This window comes from Equus przewalskii, chromosome 11 (genome assembly GCF_037783145.1).
Source record: "Equus przewalskii isolate Varuska chromosome 11, EquPr2, whole genome shotgun sequence".
Lineage (NCBI taxonomy): Eukaryota > Metazoa > Chordata > Mammalia > Perissodactyla > Equidae > Equus > Equus przewalskii.
This window is the reverse complement of record NC_091841.1, coordinates 8329503-8342882: the sequence shown is the minus strand read 5'-3', so window position 1 is coordinate 8342882 and position 13380 is coordinate 8329503. Positions and strand designations below refer to the sequence as shown.

Sequence of the window (13380 nt, the reverse complement as noted above, 5' to 3'; positions counted from 1 at the left end):
AAATGTCAATCAATTGTGAAGTTGGTCTGAAGGCACATCCTTGGGGAAGACCCAGAGCTTACTTTTCTTTGTCTTTGGTGTTTGGATTTGGCAGTGATTCGATTTGAAGACTGGGGGAGCACGGCAGATGGCGTGATTTATTTTCACATATAAAATGCTTTTCCTGAGTGATGTGGAGGCCCTGGTGGGTTTTTAAGTTACAATAGCTGTGATTATTTGCTGTATTTTATAGACATACGGTGTTTTGGTCATCCCTGAATGATTTCGTCTCACCCTAAAAGCAGCAGGGGCAGGAATAGGCACCCCATTTAAGAGATGGGGAAACGGGAATGGGGAGATGATTAACAAAGGGATTTTCCTCTGGAGGGCTCAGCACAGGTCGCTGCATTGTGCACTGGGGCCCTGAGAGTCCAGCATGGTGGGATTTACTTCATCCTCAACAGAAACAGATGTTATTACAGTGGAGGTCAGCCGCTGACGTGTACCAGCTGCGGGATTCGGAGCTCCCTGCTGACGGATGGGCTTCACCTTTCCAGGTGAATTTTCTTTGTTTTATTAAATCTCCTTGGAGAGGCTTTTATTGGTCTCCGTGGAGTCAGAGAAATTAGACTTTCCCTTTTGGAACTTACGATAGTAAGTCAACCTGCAACCGGGCTTCTTAGTTAATATCTAGAAGACAGAGCTGTTACTTTGGAAAAACCCTCAAGCTGTTTGACGGAGAGGGCAAATCAGGATGCTGTGAGGAGCCGACTCTCCCAGGAGAAGCTGAGGAGGACGGGGCTGAGCTGGAACCCAGAGGAGAGAGCATTCCAGGAAAACCTAGTGTTAAAACAACCCCAATGGGAATGCTCCCCGGAACTGCTGTGGACCCTAGGATAAGCAAATATCTAGGTAAATGGTGTGAGATTTTCAGAGTTAACAAAATTTCCTCTATATTTTGATCTTAATTCAAATATTTTAATCTCCTTTTTATCCTAAAAGTAATCAATGCTTATGATAAAATTCAGTCACAGGGTATGTAAAGTAAAAGTAAAAGACGCCGTCCCTACCCATTTCCCCACATCACACCCTTTAGGAACAACAGCTGTAAATAGTTTCCTCTGTTATCCATCCAAGATCATTTTAAATAAAAACAAGCATATATTTATGTGTGTATAAATCATACTTTTCATATAGTTCCACAGCCTTTTTTTTTTTTACTTCACACTATATCCTGGGCATTGTTCTGTATCATTAACTATAGATTTACGTTGTTCATTTTAAAATTATTTCAAGTTATTACAGTGCATAAATGTACCATGATTTACTTTCATTCCTTAGTGATGGACTTTTAGGTGGTGGTGAGCGTTATGTTTTTTTGTTATCATTTTTTTACATTGTTGTTGTCATTGCAATCAAGGTGACCCTGCAGCCTTTTTGTACCAGTCCATTTCAGAAATCTGAAGACCAGAGCTGGAAGGATCTTTGGAGGTCAGCAAGGTCAAGTTCCTTTATTTGCAGGTGAGAAAACAGATCAAACATAGAAGAAAAGTGACTTTCTCAAGATTATACATTCTATTATGGTTTAGCCTGACACTTGACTCCAGAACCTTCTATGTCCTGGCATTTAAATATAAGTGACAGAGAAAGACAAATACTGTATGACCTCTCTTCTATGTGGAGTCTAAAAAACAAAAAGCAAAAAACCAAGCCCATAGATGCAGAGAACAGATTGGTGGGTGCCAGAGGTGGGAGAGAGGGGATGGGAGAAAGGGCTGAATGGGGTTAAAAGGTAAAAAATAAAAATAAATTAAATATAAGTGACTATTGAATACTCCTTGAAATAAGTAGTCTATGGGCTGGGTTTGTTCTTCCATTAGACTGTTTTCTGTTGGGGCTGCTGCATACGGATGTGCATTTTGTGCACTGTACAAAATCACCCAGACTAAGAGGTGGGCAAGGGCTGAAATCTAGAGTGGACTCTACTTGCTAAACCATGAGCTAAGCCTTGGGGCTGCAACTAAGCAATTTTCCCAGAGTCACACCTTTCTCAATATTTCCCAAAGGCACCATACGGGCCAGCGGAAGTCCTCATTTCTGGGATAAATCTATTTGACTCTAGAACGACAATGCAGTTTATTGCACCTTATTCAATGATGCAATATCATTCATTTTAGTGGAAATAGAGTTCCAGTGTTGTTCACACACTCTCATCTGGTCTTCCTTATGATTGACAGTTTCATTTGATAGACACTATGTGGAATTAGGGCTTCAGCATATGGTCATGGGTAGGTTAAATCTAACAGTCGAGTGTGACTGAGAGAGGTCTCTCATGGGCAGAAGGTGTTCTTTATTTCTTTGTGGTTTGGTACTTAGCTCTCTGGATCTTATGATGTTCCTGTCTTGGGAAGCAACTTGTCTTGGTTAGGATGAGCCTCGTTTTCAGGAAGGTTTCAGCTTGGAGCTGCACACTCCCCACCACCTGTTTCGCCTCAGGTCCCCACTCTGCCCCTGAGCCACTACCCTACAAGGTCCTGTCACATGACAACTGTTCAGCTGAAGACTCAAGAGCTCTTGAAAAGTTATTCTACTTTTTGGATGCTGACCCCTATTTTTGGTATAAGGATTTTTTTTTAAACCTCAAAACACATTGAAGAATGCTATAAGGAGTGATAGTCCAGCGTTACATTTGCAGGCAAAGATATGCTACTTTATTAGACTAACAGCTTCTGGTCAGAGAACATATGGGGCCATTGACTTGCGTGCCATGTCTGGATGACCCAAAATATTTAGCTTTGCACAATAGGCCAGTTAGAGGGAGAAGGAGTCACAGCGAAAGGACTTTTCAGTGTGTTAGGTAAGAGCATTATTTCCTATGTTTAGAAGTCTTTTTGTGCTTGGATTTCATTTTACCCCGAATGTATTCTCCTGTGCTATAACTTTATTTTGAGTGCACCTTGATGAAGCAAATGGTGCGGAAAGCTGAATGTACCTTTCCCAGAATGGGCTTTGCTCACCTCCCTCTGCCCATCACCACCTGCTCTTCATCCCATATGGCGTGTAATAAACCTCAATTGTACCATATTTCATGGGATGACTGTAATTAAGTTCAAATTATTGTTTATTACCTATAAAAACTTGATTTTACTGTTCATTTGATATTTATTCCGTCTGTGTAAATTGTTTAGATATCATTGGTCAGGGTGAAATACACTCTAATATTTTCCATTAAAGTGACCAAAAATATTGTTTCATTTAGTGGCTTTTCAAGTAGTGGCAGGATTTTCAGGAGTGAGTTAGAATCATTAAGCCAAGGATCATGGCCTGTTGATGTCAGGGACCATGGCTTTTCATTTTTATGTTGATGGCACTGCATGCTAGCACGTAGTAGGCCTTCCGTAAAAGTTTGTAGAATGAATAAATAAATCCTCTTTACAAAACTGTAGGGAAGATAGTTTCAAATAGACAGTGCAGGGGTTGCGTAGCAAAGTCTCTCATTTTCAAAATGGATTTGACTTTGGGCATTTCCTTATTTGAATTGATTAGAAGCAATGCAACGATCTTCTTAAAAAATGGAGGTTAAAATTCTCATATTTGCCTTGCACTAGAATGATTTAATGTTGCTCTATGGCTTGCTCAGGATTCTTGGGAAAGGATAAACATTGGGTGCCAAGATGGGTTACTCCATGAGGCAGGGAAAAGAGGAAAATATTGGAGTGACTGTAGAGAAAGGGGAGGGGTGGGGCAGGAGACACTGAGAATGGCCATCAGGAGCTGCTGATCAAGGTTGCAGGGAGAAACCATCATAGAAAATCAGAAAGCTGTGGAGCACGAGAAGAGGAGCAAAGGCATGGAGCAGGGTTGGTGTGGGCCCAGCGGTTCTGTGAGATTTCCAGGGAGAAGGGGGTGGAGGAGGCCAGAAAGCATTAACTCGTGGAAATGTTAGGGGGCCAGTGAAACGTGGCTGGGCCTGGGCTTTGCTTTTCCAGTGAGAAAGAGCAGTGGAGAGAGAGGAAAATGAGACACAGAGAGAAGAGACACAAAGAGGACAGAGAGAAAGACAGATAGGAGATACACAGACCAAGAGAGAGAAAAAGAGAGGTAGAGACAGAAGGGGCGGCGGGGGAGGGAGAGAGCAAGAAGGAGAGGAGGAGGGGGGGAAAGGAGAAGAAGGTGGGTGAGGGAGACGGAGATGGAGAATAAAAGAATGACAGGAAAAGAAACAGATAACAGAGACTGAGACAGAGAGAGAGAGAGTCAGAGTACTTCACTGTTCTGATGAGAGAAGGATCGACGGAACCAGGAAGTGAAGCCTATCAAGAACTTGACTGGAGAGTGGGAGCCCCGCCCAAATGTGGTCTCCTAAAGAGGAGTGTGCCGTTGTCCCCTGGCTGCCTGTTGGCCCTCAGACCTCCACACACTGCGGTTACATGCTCTCATTCTCCAACTGACTGCATAGACCTCAGGTGAAAGAGACACAAGCCAAAGAGAGGTGGTCGAAAGAGGTAAAGATGAGAGAAGCCAGGCGACTGGGGCCTTGGTCATAAGAGGGAAACGTGAGCCAGCAAACCTTTGTTCTTTCGATGGAGGTGGCAGGACGGCCACTGCTTTGAAAATACCCCCAGAGCCCTGTGCGACTTTGCCTTGGGTCTTCTTTTTCTTTCTTTCTTTCTTTTTTTAAAATCAAAACCTATTATTAAGGCAGACAGAGAAGTTCCTTCTTTCTGGGGTAGGTCAGGATGGCGATCTTCCTGTTAGATTTTGGGAGTTCAGGTTCTTTCTTCTGCTTCAGCTACGACACTGGCTGCCCTCTTTGTCACTCAATAAAATGACAAATCAGAAACAAACAGGGAAAAAACAGGGGAAATCCAGTGTTTTACTTCACTAAAATGTGGCAAGACCCAATGGGATGGGAGACCCTGATACTCCCAGGTTCGGTGAGGGGGCAAAATATCCTGGCTCAACTGTGCTGCTGGTGACTCCACGAGACCAGCCTGCAGCTTCTTCTATCCTAGCAGAAGACAGAGCTGTCCCGGGTCTGGGGACAGCAGCACCAACCCACCCTCCATATGGCTATGAAGAAATGTATTTTCTATCTCCCCACTTCTCATATCAGAGGAAGAACAGTGGATGTTTGTAGGAATAAGCCATTTGTAGTTTTGTGAAAGTGAGCACCTCAGGTTTGAAAGCTTATGTCATTTAGGTGTATTCCTGAAAGTGGGTACAAACTGTTATGTCTAATCTTTTGAGGCTAATATACCCCAAAGACAACCAAGCGTGGGTAAACAGAAAATAAATATTTATATTTTTGGTCTGAAATTGGTGAAGGCTAATTTGTTTTCCATGGGCCAGAAATCAGCTGAAGAAAGAGACCTTGTGGCCATTCACATTTTTTTTTTTTAAGGTGAGGAAGATTGGCTCTGAGCTAACATCTGTGCTAATCTTCCTCTGTTTCATATGTGGGACTCTGTCACAACATGGCTTGATGAGTGCTATGTAGGTCTGTGCCCAGGATTCGAGCCCACGAACCTTGGGCCGCCGAAGCGGAGTGCGTGAACTTAACCACTATGCCACCAGGCGAGCCCTCCCATTCACATTTTTGTATCTTCAATTTCTATTATCAATTAAAAGACAGTCAACTCGTATCCTGAATAGAAGTGCAATTAGATCCAATAATGAAATCATCAAGTACTACTGAGGTGGAACTTGGCAGTAATTAGTTTTTTGATACATAAATACAATTTCCAAATGCAATTTGTCCCTAAGCTCAGGCTGCTGATTCAATTCATCCTGTTTGCTATTACAAGGAAGTGTGCAGTGAGGTGTACTCCAATTTCTCAGGGCTGTGTCTCTCCACGGAGAATGAAGCGACTTGGCTAACATCCGAAATTACTAGTGAGACATGGAGAGGAGGTGTTGTGTGGCTGTCCTGGGGACTGGGAGTAGGGCATTTTCCCCCAGGATCTCAGTGACATGTGAACTACTCTATTAGGAGGCCAGCTGATCCTCTCTGCCTCTCCTTTTTCTGTGTCGGTCTATCTGTCTTCTCTTTCTTTCTCTCCCTGACACTGCCTCTTCATACATTTACTGATGTGTTCATTCATTCAATATTTATTGAGGGTCTACTCTATGTGTTAGGTGCTAGGATATAGCAGTAAAGAAAGCAGACGTGGTTCCTGTCCTTAAGGGACTGCTCATCTGGTATTCAACGTTAAAGAAATACTTGTTCAGTTATAATTGTTGTAGTGTTATAAAGGCTCCTCTGAGAATGTAAAACGAGGTCTCCATTCTCTTCTGAGGGATCAAGGACGATTTCCACGAGGAACTGGTATTGCGGCTTTGATCTGAAATATGAACAGGACTCAGAGAATTTAGAGAAAACCGTCCAGATGGAGAGAAGCCCAGAAGGAAATTTAGTGCAATAGAGAGAAAGGGAAGATGCCCATGAGGCAGGAGCAAAGAAAGGAAAGAAGCGAGGGGGCAGGTGGATGAGAGGAGGGTGTATGATAGCAAAGGGCAGATCATTCAGGTCCTTGTAGCCCTTGTTCAAGGTTTTAGATTAGGAGTTCTTTGAAGATTTTAAAAATAGAGGAGTAATATGATCCTACTCTTTAGTTGTCAGACTTCTCTAAAGTTCAATAATGATGTACCTCTTAATTTGGAAGCTCTGTTTGATGGCTCTTCAAGTCAGTTTCCACCACCCCTCAACATTTTCAGAGATTCCAGCTGGAAGGGAAGCATAGTGAGTGGCAGACTCTCCATCAGTGACTTGGCATGTCAGAATTTCGATGCTTCCATGTTATGCAGCCCTAGCAATCATAATCAAAAGTACTTCAGGCAGAGGTTAGAGATTCACAATGTGGATTCATCAGATGAGAAAAATACCAGGTTTTATATCAATGAATGTATTTACAAGGTGTTGCCAGAAAGTTATATTTCCCCCCTCGTTGCCTTCCTAAGCCAAATCCACCTATAAAGTGCTCAGATCATTGCTTTATTTTCTCCTTTTAAGCCTTGGGCCATGGGGGGGCCTTAGGACTGACTTTGTGTTCTTTCTACAATATACTGGAGTGGAGTGTCTGTTGACCCAGTTTTCTAAATGAATGGAGACTACCTTCAGTTGCCCCACTGTGTTAGCTGGTTAGGAGATGGCAAGCTGCTGTAACAAAGAGAGCCAACAACAGAGAAGTTCAAAGAACGAAAAAGTCTATTTCTCTTTTACATAACATTCCCAGTGTGAACAATTCAGGTCAAGGAGAAAGCTCTGTTTGTCTTTATTGCCTGAGATCCCAAGTTCCTTGCAAGTCACTACTCCTAAATTCCCTGGGACATTGTTATCAGCTGCATAAATGATGCTAGATTGTTGCATCATCCAGATTCTAGCTTGTGAGAAGGGGAAATAGAGCCTCCCAGAAGACATTCCTAGATACCTTAAGGGTACACATCACTTCTGCTCACATTCCATTGGTGAAAACTGAGTCCACGATGAAAACTTACTCACCTGTGGTCACATCTAATTGAAAAAGAGACTGTGAAATGTAATCTACGTGACTGGCTTCAATGCTATTACCATGGAAGAAGGGAGAGTAGATTTTGATGGACAGCTAAGATTATCCTCCACGCCCAGTATGGTAGATTGATCACAAAATGGCCCCAATTCTTCACACCTCCCTGTGTCCATTCTCTTTGCAACATGAAATCGAAGCTTCTCCCAGCAAGAGATGGAGCTTGTTTTCCCATTCCCTGAATTTGGGCTGGGCTTGTGCTTTGCTTTCGTCGATAGAATATGGTAGAAGTGGCAGTGTGCCAGTCCAACTGTGGGCCTCCACAGAGCTATGTGCTCTCCCAGACCCCTATGTCCCACCAAGGCTGTCCTAGACAAGCCGGTTGACTCCCAAATATGTGTGAAAGCCAAGCCGAGATCCACAGAGCTGCCTAGGCGGCCCATAGCTGACTACGGATGCATCTGTTTGCCCAGTTGAGACCAAAGGAGCTACTCTGCTGTCCCTCAGACCCACGGGCAATAATAAATGCTCATTGTTTTAAGCCACTGGGTTTGGGTGGTTTGGCTTTAGCTGTTTCCTTACTGTCTTTACGTAGCCTCTGGGCTTGGTTAGAAAGGAAAGATAAAGGACATGATACCAATATAAAAGGATGCTAAACTGGGAGTTATCTTTGCTGAGGAAGATTCACTCTGAGCTAACATCTGTTGCCAATCCTCCTCTATTTTGTATATGGGCTGCTGCCACAGCGTGGCCACTGACAGACGAGTGGTGTAGGTCTGTGCCTGGGAACCGAACATGGGCTGCTAAAGCAGAGTCTGCCAGACTTAACACTAGGCCCCTGGGCCTGGCCCTAACGTGGGAGTTTTGATTGAAGAAATTAGATAAGATAGCCCTTAGTCACCAAAATAGGTTGTGTTCTAGACCCACCAATAAAAAGCTCAAAGTAGAGGTCCTAGAAATTATTTAGATGTTACCTAACTGAAGGCATAATCTTGAAGACATAATGTAAATACCTGCTTCTTCGTCAGGTCTGGTGCCAGAAACTTCAACTGGACCATTTGGAGAGCTTGATGTGTGTTCTCTGCAGCTGGAGGGACAGTGGGTTAGTGTCTGCTTCCGTCTTATCCAGGAAATCCAGGGTGCAAGAGGGAAATTTGGTGAGAGCTTTGATATTGCAGTTTGGAAGCCTGCTGAATTTTCTGATTGGCATTTAATCTGAAAGTTTTTTTTTTTTCCTTAACATAAATCTCTCTCTCTTTTTTTTTTATTGAGGTCGTAATAGTTTATAACGTTGTGAAATTTTAGTTGTACATTATTTTTTGTCAGTCACCATATATATGTGCCCCTTCACCCCTTGTGCCCAGCCTGTAATCCGCTTCCCCTGGTAACCACTAAACCGTTCTCTTTGTCTGTCTGTTTATCTTCCACATATGAGTGAGATCATATGGTGTTTGTCTTTCTCTGTCTGGCTTATTTTGCTTAACATAACACCCTCAAGGTCTGTCCATGCTGTTGCAAATGGGACTATTTTGCCTTTTTTATGGCTCAGTAGTATTCCATTGTGTATACATACCACGTCTTCTTTATCCGATCATCAGTCAGTGGGCACTTGGGTTGCTTTCAAGTCTTTGCTATTGTGAATAATGCTGCAAGGAACATAGGGGTGCATAAGGCACCTTGAATTGTTGTTTCAAGTTCTTTGGATAAATTCCCAGTAGTGGGATAGCTGGGTCATATGGTATTTGTATTTTTAGTTTTTTGAGAAATCTCCATACTGTTTTCCATAGTGGCTGCGCCAGTTTGCATTCCCACCAGCAGTGAATGAGGGATCCCTTTTCTCCACAGCCTCTCCAACATTTGTTGTTTTTTGTCTCAGGGATTATAGCCATTCTGGGATATAAGGTGATATCTCAGTGTAGTTTTGATTTGCATTTCCCTGATGCTTAGTGATGTTGAACATCTTTTCATGTGCCTGTTGGCCATCTGAATATCTTCTTTGAAAAAATGTCTGTTTATATCTTCTGCCAATTTTTTGATCAGGTTGTTTGTTTTGTTGTTGTTGAGTTGTATAAGTTCTTTACATATTTGGGAGATTAACACCTTGTCACATATATGATTTGCAAGTATTTTCTCCCAGGTGGTGGGTTGTCTTTTCGTTTTGTTCCTGGTTTCCTTTGCCTTGCAGAAGCTCTTTAGTCTGATGAAGTCCCACTTGTTTATTTTTCTTTTATTGATTTTGTACCCTGCAACTTTGCTGTATAGTTTGATTATTTCTAATAGTTTTCCAATGGAATCTTTAGGGTTTTCTGTATATAGAATCATGTCATCTGCAAACAGTGAGAGTTTCACTTCTTCATTGCTTATTTGGATTCCTTTTATTTCTTTTTCTTGCCTGCTTGCTCTGGCCAAAACCTCCAGTACGATGTTGCATAAGAGTGGCAAGAGTGGCACCCTTGCCTTGTTCCTATCCTCAGAGGGATGGCTTTCAGTTTCTCCCCATTGAGAATGACGTCACCTGTGGGTTTGTCATATGTGGCCTTTATTATGCTGAGGTATATCCATTTTATTGAAAATTTTTATCAAAATGGATGTTGAATCTTGTCAAATGCTTTCTCCGCATATATTGAGATGATCATGTGGATTTTATTCCTCATTTTGTTAATGTGATGTGTTACATTGATTGATTTCAGGATATTGAAGCATCCCTGCATCCCTCATATAAATCCCACTTGATTATGGTGTATGATCATTTTAATGTATTGCTGTATTTGGTTTGCCAATGATTCATTGAGGATTTTTGCATTTGTTTGTCAGTGATATTGGCCTGTAATTTTCTTTCTTTGTGTTGTCCTTGTCTTGCTTTGGGATCAGGGTGATTTTGGCCTCATAGAATGTGTTAGGAAGTATTCTGTCTTCCTCAATTTTTTGGATTAGCTTGAGAAGGATAGGTATTAAATCTTCTGTGGATGTTTGGTAGTATTCTCCAGAGAAGCATTCTGGTTCTTGATTTTTATTTTTTGAGAGGTTTTTGATTACTGTTTCAGTCTCTTTACTTGTGATTGGTCTATTCAGATTCTCTCTTTCTTCTCAGTTCAGTTTTTGGAGGTTGTATGAGTCTAAGAATTTATCCACTTCTTCTAGATTGTCCAATTTGTTGGCATATAGTTTTTCATAGTATTCTCTTGTAATCCTTTGTATTTCTGTGGTATCCATTGTAATTTCTCCTCTTTCATTCTTAATTTTATTTATCTGAGCTTTCTTTCTTCTTTTCTTAGTGGGTCTGGCTAAGGGTTTGCCAATTTTATCTTCTCAGAGAACTCGCTCTTTGTTTCATTGATCCTTTCTACTGTTTTTTGAGGGGGGGAGGGGAGTTCAATTTCATTTATTTATGCTCTGATTTTTATTATTTCCCTTCTTCTGCTGACTTTGGGTTTTGTTTGCTCTTCTTTTTCTAATTCTGTCAGATGTAGTTTAATATTGCTTATTTGGGATTTTTATTGTTTGTTAAGGTGGGCCTGTATTGCTATGAATTTCCCACTTAGGACCACTTTCGCTGCATCCCATATAAGTTGGTATGGTATATTTTGATTTTCATTTGTCTCCATATATTTTTTGGTTTCTCCCTTAATTTATTCAATGATCCATTGGTTGTTTAGTAGTATGCTGTTTAGTCTCTACATATTTGTCACTTTCCCAGCTTTTTCTTGTAGTCGATTTCTAGTTTCACAGCATTATGATCTGAAAAATGCTTGATGTGATTTCAATCTTCTAAAATTTATTGGGGCTTGCATTGTTTCTCAACATATGGTCTATCCTTGAGAATGTTCCAGATGCACTTGAGAAGAATGTGTATTCTGCTATCTTGGGTGGAGTGTTCTATATATGTCTATTAACTCCACCTGGTCTAGTTTTTCATTTAGTTCCCTATTTCCTTGTTGACGTTCTGTTTGGATGATCTATCCATTGATGTAAGTGGGGTGATACGGTCCCCTACTATTATTGTATTGTTAATCTCTCCTTTTAGGTTTGTTAATAGTTTCTTTATGTACTTTGATGCTCCTGTGTTGGGTGCATAAATATTTATAAGTGATACGTCTTCTTGGTGGAGCATCCCTTTCATCATTCTTTACTGCCCCACTTTGTCTCTCTTTGCCTGTTTTATCTTGAAGCCTGCTTTGTCTGACGTATGTATGGCAACACCTGCTTTCTTTTGTTTGTCATTAGCTTGGAGTATCATCTTCCATCCCTTCACTCTGAGCCTGTGTTTGTCAGCTGAGACGTGTTTCCTGGAGGCAGCATATTGTTGGGTCTTGTTTTTGAATCCAACCTGCCACTCTGTGTCTTTTGATTGGAGAATTAAATCCACTTACATTTAGAGTCATTATTGACAGAGGAGGGCTTAATTCTGCCATTTTATCAATCATTTTCTGGTTCTCCTGCATTTCTCTTGTTTCTTGTCCCATGTATTTTGGACTACCAATTCAGTTTGTTAGTTCTTTATGATGGTTTTCTCAGTTTTTTCTTTATTTATGCTTTGTAACTCTGTTCTGATTATTTGTTTAGTGGTTACCATGAGGTTTGTATAAAAAGATCTCGTATCTGAGATAGTCCATTTTCTGATAGCCTCTTATTTCCTTAGACTAAGGTGATTCCATCCCTTTCCTCTTCCCCTTCTAAGTTATTATTGTCACAACTTATTCCATCATCTGTTTGGAATTTGTAGTTGAAATGATGAGACTATTCTTATTTTTGATGTTTTCTTTCCCTTTCTCTTTAATGTTAGAATTAAGTATTTGCTAATCTGTTCTGATAGAGGCCTGCAATTTTGATTTTGTCTACCTATTTATCTCCTTGCTCAAGGCTTTGCAATCTTTTTCTTTTTGTTTTCTGGTATGAGTGCCTTCTTGATCATTTCCTGTAAGTGGGGGTTGCGGCATCTAATGGCAATGAACTCCCTTAGCTTTTGTTTATCTGAAAAGTTTTTATTTCTCCATCATATCTGAAGGGTATTTTCACTGGATAGAGTATTCTTGGCTGAAGGTTTTTGTCTTAGAGAATTTTGAATACATCATTCTGCACTCGCCTAACCTGTAAGGTTTCTGCTGAGAAATCTGCTGAAAGCCTGATAGGGCTTTGTAAGTTATTTTCTTCTGCCTTGCTGCCCTTAATATTTTTTCTTTGTCATTGATCTTTGCCAGCTTTACTACAATAAGCCTTGGAGAAGGTCTTTTTACAATAGCATAATTAGGAGATCTATTGGCTTCTATCACTTGTATTTCCAGCTCTTTCCCAGGTTTGGGGAGTTCTTAGCCATCATTTCTTTGAACAAGCTTTCTCCTCCATTCTCCTTCTCTTCTCCCTCTGGAATACCTGTAATCCTTATGTTGCATATCCTAATGGAGTCAGATATTTCTTGGAGAATTTCTTCATTTCTTTTTTATTTTATTTCTGTCTCCTCCTCCACCTGAAGCATTTCTATATTTCTGTCTTCTGACTGCTAATTGTCTCCTCCATATATCAGCTTTGTTATTCAGGGAATCTGGATTTTTCTTTATCTCATCCATTGTGTTTTTCATCTCCAACATTTCTCATTGGTTTTTCTTTATAGTTTCAATCTCTTTTGTGAAGAATTCCCTTTGTTCACTAATTTTTTCCCTGATTTCATTGAACTGTCTATCTGTATTTTCTTGTAACTCATTGAGTTTTTTCATGATAGCTGTTTGGAATTCTTTGTCATTTAGATTGTAAATTTCTGTGCTTTCAGGATTGATTTCTGAGTGCTTGTCAGTTTCCTTCTGGTCTAGAGTATTAATATATTTCTTCATACTGTTTGATGGCACAGAGTTGTACTTCTGCCTAGTGATAGTTACTGGTGCAGCTTCCACCTGCTGCCACT

General features: G+C 40.9%; 1 long non-coding RNA gene across 4 annotated transcripts in view; it reads left to right on the top strand.

The window, feature by feature from the left end:
- The window catches only part of LOC139074454 (uncharacterized), a 106061-nt gene that overhangs the window by 5705 nt on the left and 86976 nt on the right, over window positions 1-13380 (top strand). Inside the window, exon 1 of one of the 4 annotated variants that reach the window (XR_011524075.1) lies at window positions 1395-1500. The exons of the other annotated variants lie outside the window; for them this stretch is intronic. This is a non-coding gene — a long non-coding RNA (uncharacterized lncRNA). Of the gene's footprint in view, window positions 1-1394; window positions 1501-13380 lie in introns of those variants that run through there. 4 annotated transcript variants of the gene reach the window in all.